Source organism: Silene latifolia, chromosome Y, assembly GCF_048544455.1.
Source record: "Silene latifolia isolate original U9 population chromosome Y, ASM4854445v1, whole genome shotgun sequence".
Taxonomy (NCBI): Eukaryota; Viridiplantae; Streptophyta; class Magnoliopsida; order Caryophyllales; family Caryophyllaceae; genus Silene; species Silene latifolia.
In genome coordinates, this window is record NC_133538.1 from 33,560,984 (window position 1) to 33,586,587 (window position 25,604).

The 25,604-nt window shown below is 39.9% G+C and overlaps 1 non-coding gene across 1 annotated transcript; it reads right to left on the reverse strand.

Annotated features, from left to right (window-relative positions):
- Nucleotides 1-19,483: 19,483 nt before the first annotated feature.
- LOC141635492 (small nucleolar RNA R71) lies at nt 19,484-19,589 on the reverse strand. Its single transcript, XR_012540176.1, has one exon. It is a non-coding gene; the product is annotated as a small nucleolar RNA R71 (small nucleolar RNA).
- Nucleotides 19,590-25,604: the final 6,015 nt, after the last annotated feature.

Consider the following 25,604-nt stretch of genomic DNA (forward strand, 5'->3'; position numbering starts at 1 on the left):
CAGCTGTTTTAAGATCGGTGCGCGCTGCAGTAATTGTCAGAATGCATTATTGTACAGCGCCTGTGGTCGATCGACTGGTCCCAGTAGTCGATCAACCACTCCATGACCCTGACGCGCAGAATTACAACGAGACTAAGAAGCCCATATGTAATTAGGTTTTTAGGAAATAAGAGTTGCGTGGTATCTTATATATAACGTGACTATGATTCAGTTTGAGGGGGATATCAGAGACATTAGGTCTCGATTTTAGCATAGTTTACATTCAATTCAAATACTTTAGTTTCTCAATAAAGTTCGCTATTTTGCATCTGGATTTCCTTTCTGCCTTCAGTTTCGGTATTTCTCAATCATAATTTCAGTCTTTAACTTTATTATCTTTGTAGTTAGAATTGCTAGATTAGTTCCCTTAAGCCCTAATTTTCTTTATTGCGAATTTACTGTTAAATCGTTTTAATCATGCTTTCGTTTACTATTTTAATTGTTTTCGTAGTTGTAGTTAGAATTATTATGAGTAGCTAAATACCCTTTGATAAGATGTAGGGGATCTATGGCGTAGATGGCATTAGAATAGATGACCCCGAATTAGGTCTTGGTCGATCGACTGAGCCGGTTTGTCGATCGACTGGGGTAGCTGGTCGATCGACCGACTTCGTGTCTGATTAGCACCGTTGGATTCGTTAAGTGCAATATTTAACAATGAGACCGAGAGGAGACTTGTTAGATGCTTAGTTTTGACCAACCCGTAGATCGAGAGATAAGGAAAGGCATTAATTAATGAATTAAGACGACTAAATTGCTAAGATCGAAAGATAAGTGATTTAGGCTTAGGAATTACTTTTCAGGGCGAGAGCTAGTATTAGTGAGACTTAGGGACTGGTAGCATAGGCCGAAAGGAGCTACTAGTTAACTTGGACCGAGAGGACTTGTTTTACCCATCCCGCATGACTGTATTTCGGACTTACCTAGGATTATGTGCCATCACAGCTATAGTGAACCGACCGTTTTAGCATTTCTTTTATCATAGTTTACATCTTTTGCTACTATTATTTGTTTATTTAGTTTATGTTATTAGATTAAGTTATAATTCACATCAAAACCCCCTTCACTGTTACCGTTAGACTAAAATTAAAAGCAACTATAATCTCCCTACCTCCCTGCGGATTGACCATATTACCACTAGCTTCTGTTAGTTCTAATAGGTTTTATAAATATTATTTTTGGTGCAAACAACTACATGCATCAATTACTTTAACCACGCAGCATAATTCTACTAATAGCACCTTCACTACTGCTAATAACATCCAATTTTCATGACAACATAATGAACGACTAACAGGAAATAAGATCTAACAACATGCTATTCTATTCAACAATTATAAACTGTTACTCAATTACACAATAACCACTACAAAATCATCTAAGCAACCATTTAAAATACTTTAAAATATCATGAAAACACTATAAAATTGTTATAATTACGTCATTTTTTCTTTGCCACATTACTCTTCCCCTCTTAAAAGGAACTTCGTCCCCGAAGTTCGCCATCAAACAAATTTCTTGTCCCACAACCCATACATATTATTCCACATTGACATTACTTACAAACCACAATGCAAACTTTGACTCATGTTAACCAATATACTCCCTTGTCACTACACAACATGACTCGCATAAATATGAAATCATCGAATACATAAATCACACAACATGGTATACCATCATCAATTAGCAGCCATGTCAATTACTCTTTGTACAACCATACATACTATGCAACGAGAGTTATAACCCCAAAATATGGCATTACCTGAGGCAATTTGGTTTAGTATTTTAATTTATATATATATATATATATATATATATATATATATATATCATCGAAACTTGTATAATTCGCAAGACTATGTGCAACAATATAGCCACAACAAGAAATACTATAACAATAACCAACGACATGATGATACAAACAAGTTTCTAAACGAAATGAAGCTGTAACATTGTTACTCGATTGAGTTCGTGAGGCACTCGATCGAGTTCGTCAGTTACTCGATCGAGTTGCCTGAGATCAGAATACTCCCAAGATGTCTCCCCTACATTTACTCGATTGAGTGAGGGGCACTCGATCGAGTAGCCACAGGTCATACCCTCCCAAATTCGTCACTTGCAACGTCTAAAGTAATAAATACACGAGTCAAAAACGTGTTTCCGACAAAAAAATCCTACACCAAAGTCTGAGAAGCATTCAAAGTACGGCCTTATGGCCACAATACAAACCAAAGTGTATGAAATGTACTACTAACCAAATGTTAACAACCAAAATCATCAACCAAGTACGAAACATAACAAATCCAAGAGAAAAAGTGTATATAAAACAAGACCAACAAATTAAACATCACTCTCTGGCCTGCTCCTCCATCTCCTCATCACCACCACCGGCTCCGGACGTGCCTGCTCCAGCTGCATCCTCACCTGTGACACCACCAACACCGGAATCTGCTCCCATACTCCATGGGGCCAAGCAACCGTAGGGGTAACTCAAAGGCTCTCCCCATGTAGACAGCTCCACGCCAAAGGAATGGAAGACTCCCCTGTGATCCCCAACGCCCCTCCACCACACCGGCTAAGCTGCCTCGGTCCCGATGCCCTGCACATGCGCCATCTCATGGAGGTTCCGGAGTGGCAAAGTAGCAGACACCCTCTCCGTGAGTTCGCTCAATCTCATCTCAGGGATGTAGAAGTAAGGGTAGCCGGAAAACTACGGCTGTGAAGATACAGGCTGCGCTGGCTGGGTCTCAGCCATCCTCTCCCTCACCATGCGTGGTCCCCTCCCTACTCTAGGCTGTACACCCTCGGGTCTGGCCTGATCCCTCTTCGTCGGCTCAGGCATCACCTCCAAAATTTCATCATCAATGAGGTAATACTGCCAATCGGGGACCTCTTCCTCATCATCAGAATCGGCTGCCACCACTGTCGCCGGTAAAGGCTCGGTCACGGGAAGGTGCTCAGGGTCAGGTATCCTCATCCAACTCATCCCCTAAACTCTCTGATACGTGCATATTGTATAGTCTTTTTAGCCTATTTTAGCACGTATTTCCATGCATTTGTGTACTGTTTATATAGTATTACGCCCCGAATTGGCTACTTTGGTTTGTTTTGTCCGTTTTGTAGAAATGAACGCAAAAGTAGTAGAAACGTACCATTTTTCGTCCTTTTTGCATGCATTTAGAGGAGACGGGATTTTCTAGAGTGAGATACTGCATCGGAATGCGTCAAGACACGGTTTACGAGGCAGTCGGTGACGAGTTTAGGCTAATTTGAAGGAAGAAGACTCGATCGAGTTGTTTTATTACTCGATCGAGTTGTTTTATTACTCGATCGAGTTGTTTTTATGGCCTCAGTTGATCGATCGAGCAATTATTTACCCGATCAAGAGGTGCTGAAAAGAGAGGTTACTCGATCGAGTAACTATTCTACTCGATCGAGTAGATTTTCTGGTGTTTTGCTCGATCGAGTGGATTTATTCTACTCAATCGAGTGGTTTCTGTTGGCGTGAGCTTTAATTAGCCCGTAAGATTGTTTTACCTTTTGGACTTAGTTTATTTTCTATTTAAGCATTACGTTACTAGGTCATTAGGAAGCTATTATATTACCATCGACACTTTATTTCAGTTTTTCATCTATCATTTTCATCCTTCACTGTAACTTTGATTTCGGGATTATTTCGCTTGGATTTTTTCGTTCTTTACGCCGGATTCGCACGATTGTAATCTCTTTCTCCTTTCTTAATAATAATCGCTCTATTGTTTACTCTAATTGTTTGTTTTACTTCATTTAATTTCTGCCCTAATTCACTTTTATGCAATTTAATTATCGTTCTAATATGTTGAATGCTGGTCATTTATCTGCTGTTAGTTTTGATAATATTAATAGCGATATGAGTAGCTAAATCTATTTCATGTTGGGATTAGGGGATCTACGGTAGAAATGTGACGATTTAGTAAATAGGTTAGATGAATTACTTGTGAGATTCTGTCACCATAGCAATTTAACTTTATTTTTACCGACTTAGTTGAGTGCACGCTTCTGAGTCATCCTTTAATCTGGCTAAATTTAATCCTGGATCGGAAGGTTGGACTAAATAGGCCTACTATGAACAGTAGACTACTCTGACGAGGACGGAAGTTAAGTTAGTGGATGTTTAGGGTAGAAAGTGGACCGGAAGGACCTTTTCATATGCGTCTCGCATTAACTTGTCTAAGTTGTTTACAGTTGAGTCACTGGACTACCGTAGTGAACTGAAATCCTGACATGTCCCTTCTCTATCTGATAGTTTAATTCTATTTTCTTACCTTTATTGCACTTATCTATGCTTCTCTTTCCTTTAAACCTTTTAGTTTTGAAAACCAATTTAAACACCGCCCCCCCCCCCCCCATTTGTGACCAAATAGATGGAACTCGACAGATATCTTGCCTCCCAGAGGAGATCGACCTGACTTCCCTAGCTATATAGTTAGTTTAGTTAGTTTATTTTTGATAGGTACACGACAGACGTATCACTCTCCATGCTAACCCACCATCTGTCAAAGTCCTCAACCACTTGGTGTCAAGAATGTACTCACGATTCAAGGTAGGCACCTGTTTCTCCTTTCTTAATAATAATCTCTTTCTCCTTTCTTAATAATAATCGCTCTATTGTATACTTTAATTCTTTGTTTTACTTCATTTAAGTTCTGCCCTAAGAGAGAGAAAATGATGAGAGAGAAAAGCTCTGAAATTCTAACCTAAAATTTACTGAGGATGATGGCAGTTAAGGCTACTGAAAACCATTTTTCGCCATTAATGTCTTCTTCAAAAACTACAACACCTGTTAAACATTCAATACTATGTCCTTCTACATAAAATACTACTCAAAATAAACCTAAAGATGCTACCTTTCAGGGTCCTTCAGCTATGGATACTGGTAAAACGAGGTCTGTTAATGAAATTAATGGAATCCCGATACTAAACCTTAGTGAGGGTGCTCCTGAACAGCTCAATGATGGGTGGATGCTGAAACAGCATGGAAGGTGTGTCCCAATCATGGAAACTATTTCAGAAGAGGAAGAGTTCTCAGATTTACTGCAATTCACACATGAGGATGTTAAACAAGAGGTAGCCTTTTGAAAAAACTCTATTTTTGCTATATTTTGGGTGCTAACCCTTCTGCTGAGATTATTGAGAATTTTGTGTATCGTATTAGGGACAAATTTGGGATTGAAAGAGTTTCATTCTTAGACAATGGGATTTTCCTTGTTCGGTTTACTAAGTTTGAGAATAGGGAAGCTTTATTAAAATCAGGGTATTACATCTTTGATAATAAGCCTGTGGTCATCCGTCCCTGGCTTCCCGAAACTGAGTTGATTAAGGAGAAAGTGGATATTGTTCCAGTGTGGGCAAATTATCTGGTATACCCTTGAGATTTTGGGGGGCTTGTTTGCCTAAGATAGCTGGTTTGGTGGGAAATTTTATTCGTATGGATGATGCTACTATTGATAAGATTCGTTTGAGTTATGCTAGAGTTATGGTTGAGGTGCCTTTTAACCAAAAGCTTATTGATAAGGGTAGGTTTCTGGATGAGTCTGGGCAACTGGTTATTGTTAATTTGGAGTATGAATGGAACCCTATCTCATGTACTAGTTGTAATGGGATAGGGCATGACATGTCTCAGTGCAGGAAACCTGTACCCAAGAGGTCAAAAGTGCAGCAACCTAAACCCAAGCCTAAACAAGTTTGGAGGCCTGTACAGAAAGCACAACCTGCTGAGACTTCTGAGCCCCCTCCTGCTCTTACTCCTGAAGTGTTCCCCCCCTTGTCTATGGTGAGGTCCACTCCTACTGTGAAAGCTACACCTGCAAAACAAATTATGTGGGTCGGTAGGCAGGAGAATATGGTGGGAGTAAGGCTCTCTGGTAAGTTCAGTCAGTACACTTTCCTGGATGCACTGAATAGTTCTGCTACACCTAGGGTCATGGTAGAGAACAGTGGTAAGCACCCTCCTAATCAAGTTAATCATGCATAACATTGGGTTTTGGAATGTCAGGGGTCTCAATGACCTGAATAAACAGAAGAGTGTTAAGTGGTTCATGCATAATAATGGTGTAGGTCTTTTTGGCTTATTAGAAACTAAACTTAAACCTAGTAATTTACTGAATAAGGCAACTAAAATTTGTGATGGATGGAGTATCTCTACCAACTGCAGTTGGCATAAAGGAGGGAGAATTTGGTTACTTTGAAATCCTACTTGCTTTGATGTGTAGTTCCTAAATTATGGCTCATAGTATATCCATATGTTAGTTCAGTCCAAAGTAGACAACAATAAATTTTTACTGACTATGATTTATGCTTCTAATGACCTGATGTAGAGAACTATTCTTTAGAAGTTTTTAAAAGAAACAGCTTCTACTTGCACTATGCCCTGGTTGTGGGTAGGAGATTTTAACACTGTTTTATCTCCCATTGAAAGATTAGGGGGTAATACTACAGATGCTGAGATGGAACACTTCCAGGAGCGTGTCTCTTTATGTGAAATGAAGGATATTAAGGCTACAGGGGCATTGTTTACCTGGTCTAACAAACAGGCACCTACTGGAAGAGTCTATAGTAGATTGGATAGGGCAATGGGTAACCCTGAATGGATGAGTCTTTATGGAGATTATGTGGCCCACTTCCATCCTGAGGGTATGTTTGATCATTGTCCATGTACAATTGTAGACATCAAAGTTGAGTTTAATGGAAAAAAAATCCTTCAAATACTTTAATATGTGGGGAGCTTATGAGAATTTCATTATAAGTGTAGATGGTGTGTGGAAACAGACTTATAGATGGACTAAAATGTTTAATGTGGTGAAGAAATTGAAGGCTCTCAAACCTGTTCTCAAGAATTTAAATAAAAAATGTTTTTCTGATATTGAAAACAGCAATAACATTGCTGGTACTGTGCTGCAACAAATTCAAACGAAAATGGTTGAGCATCCTGGGGATTTGGACCTGATTCAGCAGGAGTATGACCTAGCTAATGAACTAAAGGAACTTATTGTGTCCAGGGATAGCTTCCTCTCTCAGAAAGCCAAAATTCAATGGTCAATTGCAGGGGACCTCAACACTTCATACTTTCACCAAGTCATCAAGAAGAGAGTGATGTTGAATAAGGTAATGCAGATTGAAGATATGAATGGTAATGTTTGTACCACTAGTGATGCAATACAACAGGCTTTTCTGGCATATTATCAGAACCTGCTAGGCTCTCATACTGATACAGTGGGAGTGCAGCATCATGTAGTCAGCAGGGGACCTTGTTGTACAGCAGCACACCAGAATATTTTAGACACTCCCATCACTGCTGAGGAAGTCAAGAAGAGCATTTTCAGTATATCTAAGGACAAATCTCCAGGTCCAGATGGTTATACTAGTCAGTTTTATAGAGATACTTGGGCTATTGTGGGAGATGAAGTGTGTGATGCTGTAAGAAATTTTTTTGAGTCTGGCAAGTTATTAACTCAGATTAATGCTACAACTATTACACTCATTCCTAAGATGGACATGCCTACTAGTGTGATGCATTTTTGTCCAATCTCTTGTTGCAATGTCCTTTACAAAGCTATCTCAAAGATCATGTGCACTAGGCTGGCTGCTATACTACCAGACATTATTAGCAAGAACCAAGGTGCCTTTATTAAAGGTAGAAGTATTCTGGAGAATATTCTGATTTGCCAAGACATGGTAAGGCTCTATAATAGAAGTATGGTTTCCCCTAGATTCTTATTCAAATTAGACCTTCAAAAAGCTTATGATTCAATTGAATGGCAATTTGTGGAACAAATGTTGGATGCTTTGAACTTTCCTATCAAGTTTAAGCAATGGGTGATGTGTTGCATTTCTTCTCCTACATACTCTTTGAGTTTGAATGGAGCACAATTTGGATATTTTAAGGGGAGGAGGGGGCTTAGGCAAGGTGACCCTAATTCCCCCCTCCTTTTCTGTATTTGTATGGAGTACTTATCAAGGATTCTGGACTATGCTACTAGTAGATGGGTTTTTAGATACCATCCTCTATGTAAAAGTTTGAAGTTAACTCACCTCCTTTTTGCTGATGACCTCCTAATGTTCTGTAAAGGTGATGTGAAATCTATTATGCTGCTTCTTAGGGCTCTATCTACATTTTCTGCTTCTTCTGGACTGAGGGTTAATGCCTTAAAATCTAAAGTTGTATTCAATGGTGTAGCTGCTAACCTCAAATTGGATATTATTCAACTCTCAGGCTTTCAGGAAGGCTCTTTGCCTTTCAAATACCTGGGTATTCCAGTGCAGGCAGTAAGGTTAAAAAGAAGTGACTCCAAGGTTTTGATTGATAAAATTGTTTACAGAATGAGGGGAATTAGAGCAAGAAAGTTTAGCTATGCCGGCAAGCTTATTCTTATCAACTCAGTTCTTAACACATTGCATAATTACTGGACCTCAATCTTTCTGATTCCTAAAGGAGTTATAAGTAGGATTGAAATGATTTGCAGGAACTTCCTTTGGACTGGTGATGCTGAATATCATAGAGTTCCTCTTGTTGCATGGCAGAAAGTGTGTTGGCGTAAGAAGGAAGAAGGATTAGATGTGAAAGATGCTAGGATGTAGAATATTAGAACTGTGGGTAAACTTGTCAACTGGATCTATACAAAAGCTGATTGTCTTTGGGTTCTATGGATTGATCATGTATATATTAAAGGGGCAGATTGGAATAGTGATCAACCTCCTCAAGATTCAAACTGGAACTGGAGGAATATCTGTAAAGTTAGGACTATGCTAGCTGGTGGTTTTCAGGGCACTCAGTGGTTATCAAGTCCCACTGGATATACTATTGCTTCTGTTTACCAGTGGATGCAGAGTGCACACCCCCTGTCCCCTGGTTTAAGGATGTTTGGGATGGTTGGGCTATTCCTAAGCATTCACTCATAGGTTGGCTTATCAAACATGAAGCATTGAACACTAGAGCAAAACTGTTTTCATTGGGCCTGTGCAGTACTAACAGGTGTGTTCTCTGTGAGAAGGAAGAAGAAGGACATGGCCATCTGTTTGGGAGCTGTGATTATAGCTCTAGGATTGTTGCTGTGTTAGAGGATTGGTTACATGTTACATTGAGCACTATCACTGGTACATCCAAGCTTCAGAAGAAAGTCTATAGATTGATCAGACTGGCCTGCTGGTATGCAGTCTGGATGGAGAGAAACAAATGTCGCATTGAGCTTAAACTGAGAAGACCTGGTATTGTTGCAGATGAGATAAAAACCACAGTGAAGTCAAGGCTGCTACAAATTGTTCCTTGGCCTGTTTTAGTAGGAGATAATGATTGGCTTGTAAGCTTAGGACTTAATATTTGATGTTCTCTTAAGCCTAGATTTATTGTCAAAAGTGGACTAAATGGTATCATACTTTCGGCCCATATACCGAATCAATAAGGAGTATTATTTCCTTATTTTCGGTTTTGGCGACTATCGAAAATGAGGATAAAAATCCTTATTTTCGGTTATTCCAAAAATGTATAAAATGTGTTAAATATAAATTGTCATTAATATTATTCCGTTTTATTAATACAGGTCAATAATGACAATATCGTATAATTATCATTCGCTGATTAAATATAACCGATTACATTTAATTACGAATTAACATATAATTCGTCCAAGCTAACATTATATACACTAATTAAATATAACATATTATACTCAATTTTACGAATTTGACAATTAATTCGTCTCAGCTAATATTATTTAATCGGCATTAAATAATCGTCTCATCAACACATTGACTAACTGTTTAGTCATATAAGGCATCAATGTGATTACATTTCCATAACCACATCTCTCAAACACATCCTTTAGGTGTGACTTTTAGGGACCAGTTGATCACCGCCATCTGTATGATAATAACGTCAAACTTTCTAGCAAGCCAACCGTTATTACGTAATCGTTAATCAACTTATAAAATATGAAGTATACCCTTGTGAACCTTTAAGAGATTTACAAATGTTATCACACTAATTTGTGGAGGACACAAGCTCCAACAAACTCCCACTTGTCCTCACAAGTGTATGTGCGATAACCGATTCTCATATCCTAAAATTTCTCCCACTCAATGTAAAACAATTTGCAAAATCTGTATTCACAAAGGTCGTATTTTACAAGTGATCTTTATCAAGAGTGGTTTCCCAACTAGAGAGTAACTTAACTGATAAACGAATCATCATTCGAGCATGGCCATGCATTTCAGTTACTACTCCTCGAGTGGCCCTGAGAAATAACTATACCTGATCAAGGTTGGATATTTTCCTCAACTCGAATCCTGCAGATGTAAGCACAGTATGAAATGACCCAGAAAAAATCTACTTAGCCTCCAGATTCACGGCATCGTGAGAAAGAAACCAAAGTCACCCAAAACGCTTAATCTTAAGAGACAGTCGATAGTCAAAAGAATCGACTCTAGGAACACAATGGATGTCCTATCCACGACCTGGCACCGAATGTTTTTAAACATTTAGGACTCCATTACGTTGTCACAAAAATTTGTCCTACGAGGTATCATTATAATTTTGCATCTGTGATCGATCAGTCAACCGTTTGACTTATTGCTCATTGAACCCACCATCAATCGACTGCACAATATAATAGCCAGAGTTATCAACACATTAAGGCGGTTATGGACCAAACAAAATATAATGTAATTCAGTTCACTTTGTGGCGTTCAAAGTTGTGAGTACAATACACATGAAAAACAAAATATTATAAAAAACGATGAAGTTATAAATAGTATATAAAAAAAATAATGTATCAAATCCATAATCAACTACTACAACTCAGGAACACGTTTAATTCCCATGGAAATAACATGCCCTATATGGTTATCATAATTCAACAGTTTAGTGAGAGGATCAGCGATGTTAAAATCCGTCGCAAGTTTGTCAATCACTATCTCCTCTTGCTCCACATAATCACGGATCAGGTGAGCCTTCCGATGTACATGTCTAGATTTCTTGCTAGACTTAGGCTGCTTAGCCTGGAAGATGGCACCTCTATTGTCACAATAGATGGTGATCAAGTCATTCGAACTAGGAACTATCGTAAGTCCTTGTAAGAATTGACGCATCCATATCTCTTCCTTTGCTGCCTCCGAAGCGGCATAGTGCTCGGATTCAGTGGTAAAATCTGCTACAACACTCTATTTGGAACTCTACTAGCTGACCGCAGCATCATTAAGAGTAAAGACGAACCCGGACTGAGATTTTGAGTAATCTCGATCCGTTTGGAAGCTAGCATCTGCGTAACCGATTGCGCATAGCTTAGTATCTCCTCCATAAGTCAATACCCAATCCTTAGTCCTCCGTAGGTACTTGAGGATGTTTTTAACAGCTATCCAGTGTGTTTCACCTGGAGTCTTTTGGTACCGACTCGTCATACTCAATGCATATGCCACGTCTGGACGTGTGCATATCATGGCATACATGATTGATCCTATTGCAGATGCATAAGGAACACGACTCATGCGCTCAATACCTTTAGGCGTCGTGGGTGACTGAGACTTGGTCAACTGCATCCCAGACGTCATTGGAAGGTTCCCCTTCTTGGAGTTGGTCATACTGAACTTCTCAAGAATCTTATCCAAATAAGACTCCTGAATAAGTGATAACATCCGTCGTGATCTATCTCGGTAGATACGGATTCCCAAAATACGTTATGCCTCACCCAGAACTTTCATCTGGAAATGGTTCTTCAACCATTCTTTAACCGAAGTTAGGAGAGGAATGTCATTCCCAATCAAGAGTATGTTATCGACATACAATATCAAGAATATAATCTTCCTCCCACTCGACTTGATATATAAGCATGGTTCCTCGACCGATCGAGTGAAACCATATTCTTTTATCACTTGGTCGAAACGATGATTCCAACTCCGAGAAGCTTGCTTAAGTCTATAAATGGAGCGTTTAAGCTTGCATACTTTCTTAGGATGTTCAGGATCTATGAAACCTTTGGGTTGCACCATGTACAAGTCTTCCTCTAAATAACCGTTTACGAAGGCGGTTTTCACATCCATTTGACAAATTTCATAGTCATGAAATGCGGCAATCGCTAAGATTATCCGAATGGAACGTAGCATGACTACAGGTGCAAAAATTTCATCATAATGCAATCCGTGCACTTGAGTGAAACCTTTTGCCACTAGTCGTGCCTTATAGGTATCTGGTTGCGCGTCTACAGAACGCTTTATTTTGTAAAGCCATTTGCACTGTAGAGGTTTTACCATATTAGGTAAATCAACAAGATCCCATACGTCATTCTCATACATGGAGTCCATCTCGGATTGCATGGCTTCGAGCCATAGCTTTGAGTCAGAACAGGCCATAGCACCTTTATAGGTAGCAGGTTCATTACTCTCTAAGAGTAAAACGTCATTCTCCTCGACCATACCAATGTACCTGTCCGGAGAATTAGAGACTCTACCCAACCTCCTAGGTTCCTCAGGAATATTAACCGTATCATCAGTTGGAGGAACAACTTCCTCCATCTGTTCCTCGGTTGTTGCTTCTGGAATCTCCGACAGCTCGAAGGTTATATTACTTGTCTTGTTCTCGAGAAATTCTTTCTCTCAGAACGTCGCACTAGCCGCAACAAAAACTCGATGTTCGGTAGGCGAATAGAAGTAATGACCAAACGTTCCTTTTAGATAACCTATAAAGTATGTCTTGACCGATCGCGGGCCGAGCTTATCCTCGTATCTCCACTTGACATAAGCCTCGCAGCCCCAAACCCGAATAAAGGACAAGTTAGGGACCGTTCCCTTCCACATTTCATACGGAGTCTTGTCAACAACTTTAGTCGGACTTCGGTTAAGTATAAGAGCAGCTGACGAAAGAGCAAAACCCCATAATGAATCAGGCACTACCGTGTGACTTATCATGGATCGAACCATATCAAGTAAGGTTCGATTTCTCCGTTCGGATACACCATTTAATTGAGGTGTTCCAGGTGGAGTTAACTGTAGAACGATTCCACAGTCTTTAAGGTGTTGATCAAACTCATTTGAAAGATATTCGCCACCCCGATCTGAACGGAGTGCGTTAACCTTTCTACCCAGTTGGTTTTCAACTCTGTTTTGGTATTCCATGAATTTCTCAAAGGACTCACTTTTATGCTTCATTAAGTAGACATATCTGTATCTACTCAAATCGTCCGTGAAAGTGATAAAATAACTATAGCCATCTCTAGCGGTAATTGACATAGGTCCACAAACATCAGTATGTATGAGTCCTAATAGGTCACTAGCGCGCATTCCAACACCTTTGAAGGAAATTCGAGTAATTTTGCCAATGAGACATGATTCACACGTACCATATGTAGAAAAATCGAATGCGGGAATAGTCCCATTATCGACGAGTTTTTTTACACGTATCTCATTTATGTGTCCCATTTGACAATGCCATAGATAGGTTTGATCTTTGTCACCAACCTTTAATTTCTTATTATTCACGTGTAATACTTCTGTGGTTTGATCTAAGATATAAATTCCATTCATGGAAACTGCTTTGTCATAAATCATTTCATTTAAAGAGAAAATACAGCTATTATCCTTTATTAAAAATGAAAATCCGTCTTTATCAAGTACGGAAACTTAAATAATGTTCTTAGACAAACTGGGTACATAATAACAGTTATTTAAAAATAACTCAAAACCACTAGGGAGTTGGATTACATATGTTCCCTTCGAGACAGCAGCAACTCTAGCTCAATTCCCGACTCGCAGGTCCACATCACCCTTTCTGAGAGGTGTGATGTTTCTTAGGCCCTGCAAATGATTACACAGATGAGAACCACAACCAGTATCAAGTACCCAAGTTCCGAAACTTGCATTGTTAATCTCAATCATAAGAATATAAGATGACATACCAACAGGAACGACGCGTCCTGCTTTAATGTCCTCACGGTACACGGGACAGTTCCTCCTCTAATGTCCAGTCTTGTGACAATGGTGGCACTCAATGTCACCGTCCTTGCTCTTTGCCTTGCCCTGTGAGCCACTAGTCTCACCGGGCCCACTCTTACCGTTTCCTGGCTTCTTGAATTTTGGCTTACCTACAGTTAGGTCGCCTGGAGCTTTGCCCTTACCTTTACCCTTGTTGGAAATCGTGAGAACATCCTGCTTTATGCTCCCACTCAATTTCATATCTTTCTCGGTCTGTACGAGAAGGGAGTGTAGCTCATAAGGACTTTTTTTCAAGTCATTCATGTAGTAGTTAGCCCTAAAATGGCAAAACCATCGTGAAGAGAATGAAGCATACGGTCAATGACTATGCTCTCACTGATTTTACAATTAAGTGCCTCCAATTTCTCGACATTCTCAATCATGTTAAGAATGTGTGGGCTAACCGGTTGGCCCTTTTGGAGTTTCGCATCAAAGAAGCGTCAGGTATGCTCATAAGTAACGATTCTCTGTGCTTTTGAGAACTTGTTAGTGAGCGTGGTGAAAATCTTGTTCGCACCTTGGGCAATGAAGCGTCTCTGCAAATTAGTTTCCATTGCAAAGATGGGTACGTTCTTTATCGCACCCGCTTCCATAACGAAATCACTATAAGCAAGTGACTCGTTAACTCCCGTATTGGGGCCTGGGTTTACCGGTATTGGCTAAGTTAAGTACTTGAGCTTACCGTCAGCAATGGCAGCATTCCGTAGTGCTGCCTCCCAGTCCGCAAAGTTGGACCCATCATTCTTTAGTCGCGTGTACTGATTCATGTTGTCCATAAAAACTTTCAGCCAGGACTCGCATCCAAGTGTGGCACTTGGCATTGGGATTTCGTTATTTCCAGCCATTTGTTGTAACAGTAATATAAACGTGTTCTACACTACGAAAAGAAGAATAAATAATAAGCATGTGCATCGATTTTAATTTAAGTCTAATGCAATACTGTTATAACGCGAAGACTCATGCATTTATACAATTAACCTTCCTCAAGAATTATATAAATGATCTCAAGACTCAATTATCTGTAAATTGATAAGTCAACCTTTTGGCTAATTCTACTGTTAGAATTCTTGGTCGATAAATTTCTCAGAAATTCTATCTTTAGTCCATCATAATCACGAGAAACTCTTCGGACTATAATGTTGAGATAAACTAAGTCAACACAAACTACTTACCCAACGTAGAAGGGGTCATATTATGCCTACCGACGAAGAAGGGATTCATAGTTGTTTGCCCTTATAAAGACTAATCTCAATTTCCGTTTTAGAGGAAGATCCCATCAACTTTATTTTAATTCATTTTAAGTGAACTAATATCTAGCATGCGTGAATGAAGAAACTAAGGTGATGGCTTAATAAACATGTTACATCTGCATGTCTATGAAAACTAACATACAACCTATATGTGTCAATTTTCATGCATTTTAGTAGGTGGTTTGGTTTTAGGCGGAATATGATGCATTAACTAGCATGTGAATGAAAAGCAATAAGAACGGTAAAACGAAAAAAATAAAGTCCTAGTTTGGCCTATCCTATCAAAATGAACATAAGTACAAATTTGGAATCCGTCCTTGGACCCGAGAAGCTTGTCTTGATGTTCCATCTTGATCCATGTAGCGGGAGTGAGCTCCAATCTCCATCTTTAGTCTTCTCAAAATTACAATTTAAAATTACATAATAAACCTATTTACATTCCAATTTCCAAACCGTAATAAATAAAGAAAACCAAACGGAGATACGAGATCTCAAATTACATTAAAAATTATGTTCCCATCGTTACGAAAACATAATTTGACTAAGGCCACACTAAGTATTACAAATTATAACCGATTGCAAAAATACATAAATTAAACCATTCAAACGATTCATTCAACAACAAAAAAACACATCAACTAAAAAAAACTAAACATGCAAGACATAATTCTTTAATTATGTAGATTAATTTTATCCAAACCACCTATTTAATTGATCAAATTAAGTGACAATTCCTCAATTACTCACTATAAATTTAATCTTAATTCATATTAAACTTGTAATATGGATTTAATCCATCAATATTTTAAACTGCTTTAAAATAATTAGGTATCAATGAATTATGAACCGCTTCACAATAACTAATTGGCCGAAAAAAACAAAAAAAATCCTTTTTTTTTCTAATTTTTTTTTTCAGCTCGGCTGAAAGAAACAGAAATCAAAAAAAAATTTCTTTCTTTTTTTCTTTCAGCAATTCTGGAAAAAACCGAAAAAAAAAACACCTGATTTTTTTTTTTATTTTTTTTATTTTTCAGGCTCGGCTGAAAGAAACAGAAATCAAAAAAAAAATTTCTTTCTTTCGGCAATTCTGGAAAAAACCGAAACAAAAAAAAACCAATTTTTTTAGCAAAAAACGAAGAAGGAAAAAAAACAGAAACCCTTTTTTTTCTTTTGCATTCGGCAAACCAAAAAAACAGCCGTCAAATTTTTTTTCTTGCGGCAAAAATGCCCTAAAACAAAAAAAATTAAGATGAAGAAAATCGTTTATAGTTGCTATTAGAACACGATTAGCATATGAATTAATGAAGCGTGATTAACCATATATGCCAAAAACTATATAGCAAAAACGACTTTTATATCATCAACATGACGATTCCATTTACAATTTAATTTAATCCGAATTAAATCAAAGCATCTACAAATTCATTTTATTATTATCTTAACTGATTAAAACATCAATATGTATGAATCAAATGGAAATCAAAATATCAAAAACGAAAAAAAAAAAAATTCGGTCGATCAGTCGAGGCAGTCGGTCGACCAAGGGTACTGGTCGATCGACCAAACCGTGAAACGAAATCAGCTACGGCTTCAAAAAAAATTACAGACGAAACATTAATTTTCGAGACCAATTTTTGTTTACATCCAATTTTATGAAAATCGTCAAAATAAAATTCGTGGCCTCGGCTCTGATACCACTTGTGGGATTTATCTGTATGCATCCCTTTAATTTTAAGGATTATAACGAATTATAATGACGAATGCGAGTCATAAAATGAATTACTTAAACAAAAGGTAGAGAATTAAGGAATAACCTTCAGTCCTTGCAAAATCAGCCTAAGAACAATATCGGAATGATATTCGCCTATTAGTTGCACCCAAAATGATATATGATATGCCCTTAACTTGTTGCTAGAATCGATGAGAGGCAAAATTGTTTAGGGTTTTTCTGTAAAATTTCTGTAAAATTGTTTAGGGTTTTTCGTTTTTGTGTTTTTAGATGAGAGGCAAAAATAGGTTAGAATTAGGTTAAAAAATTACTCCCTCTCCTCCCTCTTAAACCGTGAAAGAGGAAGAGCAATAGGGTTATTTTTTTCTTCCTATTTTCGGCCCATATACCGAATTAATAAGGAGTATTATTTCCTTATTTTCGGTTTTGGCAACTACCGAAAATGAGGATAAAAATCCTTATTTTCGGTTATTCCAAAAATGTATAAAATGTGTTAAATATAAATTGTCATTAATATTATTCCGTTTTATTAATACGGGTCAATAATGACAATATCGTCTAATTATCATTCGCTGATTAAATATAAGCGATTACATTTAATTACGAATTAACATATTAATTTGTCCAAGCTAACATTATATACATTAATTAAATATAACATATTATATTCAATTTTACGAATTTGACAGTTAATTCGTCTCATCTAATATTATTTAATCGGCATTAAATAATCGTCTCATCAACACATTGACTAACTGTTTAGTCATATAAGGCATCAATGTGATTACATTTCCATAACCACATCTCTCAAACACATCCTTTAGGTGTGACTTTTAGGGACCAGTTGATCACCGCCATCTGTATGATAATAACGTCAAACTTTCTGGCAATCCAACCGTTATTTGGTAATCGTTAATCAACTGATAAAATACGAAGTATACCCTTGTGAACCTCTAAGAGATTTACAAATTTTATCACACTAATTTGTGGAGGACACAAGTTTCAACACTAAAATAATGTAATTATGGTTCTTTTATTAATCAAAGCTCACATTTTACTAAAAAAAATAATTTCTGCCCTAATTCACTTTTATACAATTTAATTATCGTTCTAATATGTTGAATGCTGGTCATTTATCTGCTGTTAGTTTTGATATATTAATAGCGATATGAGTAGCTAAATCTATTTCATGTTGAGATTAGGGGATCTACGGTAGAAATGTGACGATGTAGTAAATAGGTTAGATGAATTAAATGTGAGATTCTGTCACCATAGTAATTTAACTATATTTTTACCGACTTAGTTGAGTGCACGCTTCTGAGTCACCCTTTAATCTGGCTAAATTTAATCCTGGATCGGAAGATTGGACTAAATAGGCCTGTTATGAACAGTAGACTACTCTGACGAGAACGGAAGTTAAGTTAGTGGAAGTTTAGGGTAGAAAGTGGACCGGAAGGACCTTTCCATATCCGTCTCGCATTAATTTGTCTAAGTTGTTTACAGTTGAGTCACTAGACTACCGTAGTGAACCGAAATCCTGACATGTCCCTTCTCTATCGGATAGTTTAATTCTATTTTCATACCTTTATTGCTCTTATCTCTACTTCTCTTTCCTTTAAACCTTTTGATTTAGAAAACCAATTTAAACACCCCCCATTTGTGACCAAATAGACGGACTTCTACAGATATCTTGCCTCCCTAAGGAGATCAACCTGACTTCCCTAGCTATATAGTTAGTTTATTTTTGATAGGTACACGACAGACGTATCAAATTTTGGCGCCGTTGCCGGGGAGGCAATTGCCTTATCTGTCTTTGTTTCGTTTATTTTATCCGTCTCAGGGAATTTTTATTCGTTGAGGCAGTTCTTATTTATTTTTTTTCAGTGTTGTTTATGCCCAGGTCAGACAGGTTTGAGTTAGTTTCAGTTGATTCAGAGCCAGAGAGACTATTCAGGCAAAGACTCCGTCTGCAGAGTAAATCACGAAAGGAAGACGTGAGTACTTTCGAGCCAGAGCTACATCATTCTCGTTTCGCAGAAGACCAGTCTTTAGAAGAAGACATTCATATTTCTGCCAATCAACCAGTAAAGATGCCGAACATTGCTAGTCACTCGGAGCCTAAAGCATCGTATATTCCTAAAGGTTTCAATCTCCAGACTGAGGATGGGAATACATTTGACATCCGTCCTTCCTATATCAATCTGGTGGAGAGAAATCTCTATAGAGGTGTGGCAGGTGAAGACCCGAGGAAGCATATGGTGGTCTTTACGGACTACTATTATACTATCCCCACCACAAAATGGGGTAACTCAAGACAAGATTATGGAAGTTCTATTTCCTTTTTCTTTGACCGATGCAGCCAGGGAGTGGCTGACTGATTTAGACCGTACAGCTGCGGGGGTTACAAACTGGGAGATCCTTGCTCTTGCTTTTTATAACAGATATTTTCCTCCACAGCGCACAAATCAGCTGAGGGAAAAGATTACGAGTTTTAAGCAGGCACCTGATGAGACTCTCTATGAAGCATGGTCCCGTTTCAAGAAGTTGGTGAGGTCTCTTCCTCACCATGGTTTTGACCCGTGGTTTCTGTCTAACCAGTTCTACAATGGGTTGTATGATGATCATAGAGCCATACTTGATGCATCATCTAATGGGAGATTCCAAGAGAATACCGATGATGATAAGGGATGGGCCCTTATTGAAGAGATGGCGAGCCACAGTGCTGAATATGGAAACCCGAGGGATGGTATTAGAACAGTTCATGCAGTCGATAAGAAATTTGTGGCTCAGCTGGTAGCCATGAATGCTAGATTTGATAAGTTGGAGTTACATTCTGCTGGGGAGCCTCAGACGGTCCATATGCTTACTAGATGGGAGACCGTCACACGTGAGAGGTGTGATAGCAACGACGGTCACACTGCTGTTGGATGTCTTAGAGAGAAGGAACAAGTCCTTGCCTTTCAATAATACAGGCAAGGAGGGGGTTCCTATTATAATAACCAAGGGGCAGTCCATCCCAATTTGAGGTGGACTAGTCAAAATGTGCTCAATACTACCCCTCCTCCGCACCAGCAGCAGTCATATGTCCCTCCACATAAGACTCAACAAGGCTTTCAGAAGCCTCCTTCCATTCCAACACCTAATCAAGGTGCCTCGTCTTCTGGTGGCGTAAGTGAGATAGGTGAGTTGAAGACTATGTTGCAGTCTTTGACAAAGCAGTGGAAGTTAAGCGACCAACAAAAAGATGCTTCTATCAAGGCACTTGAAAATCAAGTTGCCCAGTTAGCCGCTAACCGGTCCACAAGGAAACCGGGTCATTTACGGTCACAAACTGACAAAAATCAACATGAGACGGTAAATTTAATTAATTTGAGAAGCGGTCATTCATATGAGGGACCGGAAGTGTTGAAATCAGACCCGAGGAAGGAAATAATAGCTGATGAACAGTGTTCTGCCAAAGGAAATGAGCTGACGGCTAAGAAGGTACTCGATCGACTAGTTTCTGGAGGTCGATCGAGTAGATTTGCTGAAGAAAGTGCTCGATCGAGTGAAATTTCTACTCGATCGAGTGACTCTGTTGAAGAAACTACTCGATCGAATGGGAATTTTGGTCGATCGAGTAGTATGGATAATGGAAAGCTTGATCAAGAGCCTGCTAGTGCTCGATCAAGTGAGAAATCGCCTGAAAGACCTCGTTCGAGAGGAAAGAAGCGTCCAAAGGATACAGAGCTTGATCCGGGTGACACGTTGGAAGAGAGAAACAAGGGACTCTAGATACCCATCACGATTCCCTTCCCGAGGCGCCTGGAGAGTACTAAAGCCAATCAACAATTCGACAAATTTGCCGAGATCCTGAGAAGCTTGCAGGTCACTGTGTCATTCGTCGAACTGCTGACGCAGGTACCCTCTTACCTTAAATTTATGAAAGAAATTTTATCGCGTAAGAGGCACATTAGTGATAATGAGACGGTAGCCTTGACTGAGGTAGGGACGGCCCTAGTTCAGAATAAGTTACCTCCCAAACAGTCAGACCCGGGTAGTTTTTCGATTCCGTGTCATATTGGTACCCACTTGATTGATAACGCGTTATGCGTTCTTGGCGCTAGCGTGAGTGTCTTACCGTTGTCTCTGGCTAAGAGACTTGGTTTGACAAAGTTTAATTGCACCAACATGACTTTTCAGATGGCCGACCGTAGCATATCACGGCCACTAGGTGTAATAGAAGACGTACCTGTTAAGATCTGGAGGTTCTTTATTCCCGTTGTCTTTGTTGTACTTGACATCCCCGAAGATGCGCATACCCCTATTATTTTAGGGAGACCATTTTTATCTACTGCCCGTGCAGTAATAGACGTCGGGGGCAAGACATTGATTTTTCAGGTTGGGGACGATGAGCTGATATTCCATCAGTCTATGTTCCGGAGGGCTCCCATGCAAGCTCAGCCTTGCAATCCCTCTCTTCTATTGACCCTATTATTGACACTCCAAATGAAAATTTGGAGCATTGTGCTGCTATTGCGACCCCTCCGCCTCAGGTTGAGAGGAAAAAGGAGGAAAGTTCGTCTGTTTTCCTTGCTGCAGGTACAAATGAAAACAATGAAGGAGCTGTCAAAGGGCATTGTGCAATTAATGTCAGTCAAAGTGGGAGTGACAGTGTTAAAGCCGGTGAGAAAGGAGCAAGGGTGAGAAAAGTTCGCGCATATGTGGATGTGAACTATTCTCCTCCTAATGATTCAAGTTCAAGCTCATGGAAGCTGTAGAGGACGATCAATGTTGCTGAGGTGACGTCCTCCATTCTGGAGCCCTCCAAGGGGCTACTGAATTGCTTTGGGAAGTGAGCGGGGAAATGCCCCGTGTACCAACTTGTATAAACAATTTTTAAATTTCCGTTGAATTTCTTTTATTGCTTTTATTTAGGACAATTAGAATTTAGATAATTTTTAGCGTAGATAGAGACTATAGACTGTTACTTTGCGTATTTGGTATTTTGGGATATTTTTGCAAGTGTTTTTATGCAGGTTTGGGGAATTTTACGCAAATTTAAAGGAAGAATGACGAATTCAAGAGCTTACACGAGAAAAAGATCTCGATCGAGTACTTTTTGTACTCGATCGAGTGGATTCTGTTCGATCGAGTAATGCCATATCAGTCGATCGAGTAAAGCAGAAATGGGGAGTTCTCGATCGAGTAAATTTCTACTCGATTGAGTAGATGGATCCATAAAGTCCTCGATCGAGTAGTTCTAAACCACTCGATCGAGTGAAATCGCAAGAGACGCAGGGCGTTTTTCCTTAACTTCCTTCTTTTTGGTTCTTATTTCATTTCATCCCGAATTTTTCCTACCCCTTCCCTATTTTGCGATCAAAAACCCCAAAATCCCTCATTTTTTTGCCCTTTTACCAAATCCGTCACCTACATTGTGTTCATTGTTAATTAATCGACAAAAGCCCTCTACTCTCCCCTTGATTCGTGTTGCTTTACTCGGTTTATTGAAGGAATTAGGGTTCTGCGGTTTTTGTTCAAAAAATCGCCTAATTTGCTTATTTCTTGTTGATTAATTGTTCTTTGTAGGACCTCTAGCATCACGTAAGTAATTCCTACACCTCATTGCATTTTAATTTCATTTATTTTGTATTTTTATGAGGTCAATTAGGTTAGGGTTTCGAAATTTTTTGCTTAGTCGAGTTTTTCGACTATAACTGTCATTGCTTGCCCTTCTTTTTATTACTTCATGATCAATCCCTATTCCTCATTGCTTTTACATGTTTAATTTCCAATTTTGCGAGAAATATGCGATAAAGGTTCAGTACAGTCGAAATTTTTCGACTGTCAGACTGGGTTTTCATACTATCAACTGGGTTTTCATGCTATCATGCTTAATTTACCTCAGTTGTTGCTTAATTTCATGCTTTGATGCCTGCTACCTCGCTCTATCGCCGTTTATACGCTTTTATTAGAATTTCTTGAGGAAAGTTGGGAAGTTTTGTGTTGTAAGTCGAATTTTTTCGACTGGTTAGGGGAATTTTCATGCCGAATTCATGCTGTTTCACGCTGTTTCATGTCTTATTCTTATCAAATTCCCCTGCCCAATTTCTTTAGGATGGATTCTAGCTCAATGCCTTCGTCGAGCTCTTCTGCTAGTCCGTCTTTGTCTTTGTTTGAGACGGTAGTCCCTGCTGTTACTGTTTTTACGCCAGCTAGCACTGCCGCTAGCTCTGTTTCGGCTGCCACTTCAGCCACATCCACCACCACTGCTAGCACTGCTGCTAGTCTTTCTTCGTCAGTGGTGGTCACAGTAGCCACAGCCTCTACTCCAGTCACGGTGAGCACACCCGTGGCGGACTCACCTGCAGTTGCAGCTGCCTTTAGAGCGGCCCTAGTTCCTCCCACCGTCCCTGGACTGGCTTCTACTTCGGGTTCTAGAGGTCGGGGCCGAGGTCGTGGACGTTCTCGTTCTGCACTAGCTTCTGCTACCTCTACTTCTGCTACTCCTTCTACTTCTGCTGATCCTTCTAGCACGAACACTGTTCGAGGGGATAACTCCCTCGACCCTCACCCAGATTACCCTCAGGTAATTTTCGTTAACGGTGTACATCGTAAGAGGTTTTATAATCTCCTAGGCTGTGAGTTTTTACCTACCATGTTTTTAGATAAACCGGCACTTGATAGACTCGGCATCTACGAGTCAGTTTGTGAGCTTTTACGGGGCACGGGGATGGCCGGATTCATTACTATGAGTGGCCGTACCTTTCTGGAGCTGAGTCTTGAGTTCCTCAGCTCCTTCACCTTCTCCTCCGGGGCACACGACGCTGCCCCCACTAGTTCTTTTGTGTCTTTCCGGTTGTTCAACCGGACTTTTTCGATGACTTTGGAGGAGTTTGGTAGCGGACTTGGACATTCCTCTACGGGCGACGCTACTGCCCCTAGGAGGGTCATTCGTCAGCTTTGGCGGACCTTGGCCCAGACCACCTTTCCCGAGCAAAAGCTCGCACAGGTCCACCTTCCTCCTGCCCGTTACTTTCTTAGACTGATGGGGAGCACCATTTTTTGGTCGAAAGGAGCCAAACAACATCAACAACAATGAGCTCTCCATCATAGGCGGTTACCTGAACATTGACTGCGAGGGTCCTTTTACCCTCAACATCGCATATCAGACCACCCAGTACTTCTTGGCCCATGGGCTGAAGGTCACGGGATCTATTGCATGTGGTGGCATGGCCACCATTCTTGCCCGTTCCCTTTTCCCCGCCTGGCCTCATGACTTACCGTACCTCCGGGGAGAGAGGTACTTGAGCCTGGATGCCATGCACTCTCAGCATTGGCTAACCACAGACTACCAGACATGGAAGATAGACGGTTCCTTGTCTGTGGACCTACCTTGTGACACTCTCCCCCGTCTAGCCCATTTGCCTACTGTCGCTAGAGGCGCCTGACTTCCAGCACTGCCTGACTACCACCTTCCACTCCGGCCACCTTTCACTTTACCCGCCGCCAAGAAGCGGCATAGACTTGAGACTGGAGAGGGGTCCACACCTTCTGGGAGTGTCCAACCCTCCACGGCTACTCCCTTCCCGACCCCTACCCCTACTCCTATGCCCGCACCCGCCGACCAGACACAGGCACAGCCAGTCCTACAGGATAATTTTGTACCTCCACCAGCCTTTGAGGCGTCCTCGGTCATGGACCAAGGACGTCGTGACGGTTTGTTAGTTGAGATTGCAGAGAGACAGGCTCGTAGGGAGCGGGACTTAGCTTTGACTTTGTTCCCTCTATACGAGTACCACTTGAGTCGACACCGTCCGATCCCAGAGGGTTGGGCACACCCTTCCTTTTACCGGTACCCAACTGAGGGGTACCCGGAGTCTGCTGAGGAAGAGGAGGAGGACGAGGACCCGGAGGTGGCAGCGGAGAGAGCTCGAGCTGAGTAGAGGAGGAGGAGAGAGGAGGAGGAGGAGGATCCAGAGTTTACGGTGGAGGACGTCGGTGACGACGAGGCTGATGAGTAGCTACTAGTCTACTCACTTCCCCAGTTTTCTGGCTGGTTTGGGAAAGTTCGTGTTTTGTATGTACATCTTACTCTTTTATTTTTGTCTCCTTTCTATTTTATTGCTTTTTAGTCTTTATTGGTTGTATATTCCCGTTCCCCTGTATATATCTGCTGGTGTATACTGGAGGACAACGAGGGCGTTGTCCGTTTTGGTTTGGGGAGTGTATTGCATCATTTTGAGTGTGCATTTGCATTTGTTTTGCATTCACGTTTATTTATTTCAGCTTGCATTGTTTGTTTATTTCATTAAAGAATTAAAAAAATCAAAAAAAAAATTAGAAAATTTGAAAAATTCAAAAATTCAAAAATATTCACGATTATTTTTGCTTATAGGTTGAGTCGGAACGGTAGATTTCCGTGATGAAACTGCACTATAACTTATCATTTTTACTTGAGCCTTGCACTTCTGTTGACAGTTATTAGCTTTGTCATACGCATAGTCTACGAGTTTCTGTTCAAATATAGCTGACTGTTTAGACTTGACCTGATAAATTGGCAAACTACTCCGTAAATTCTGAGTTTTAGAGCCCATAACTGGTGA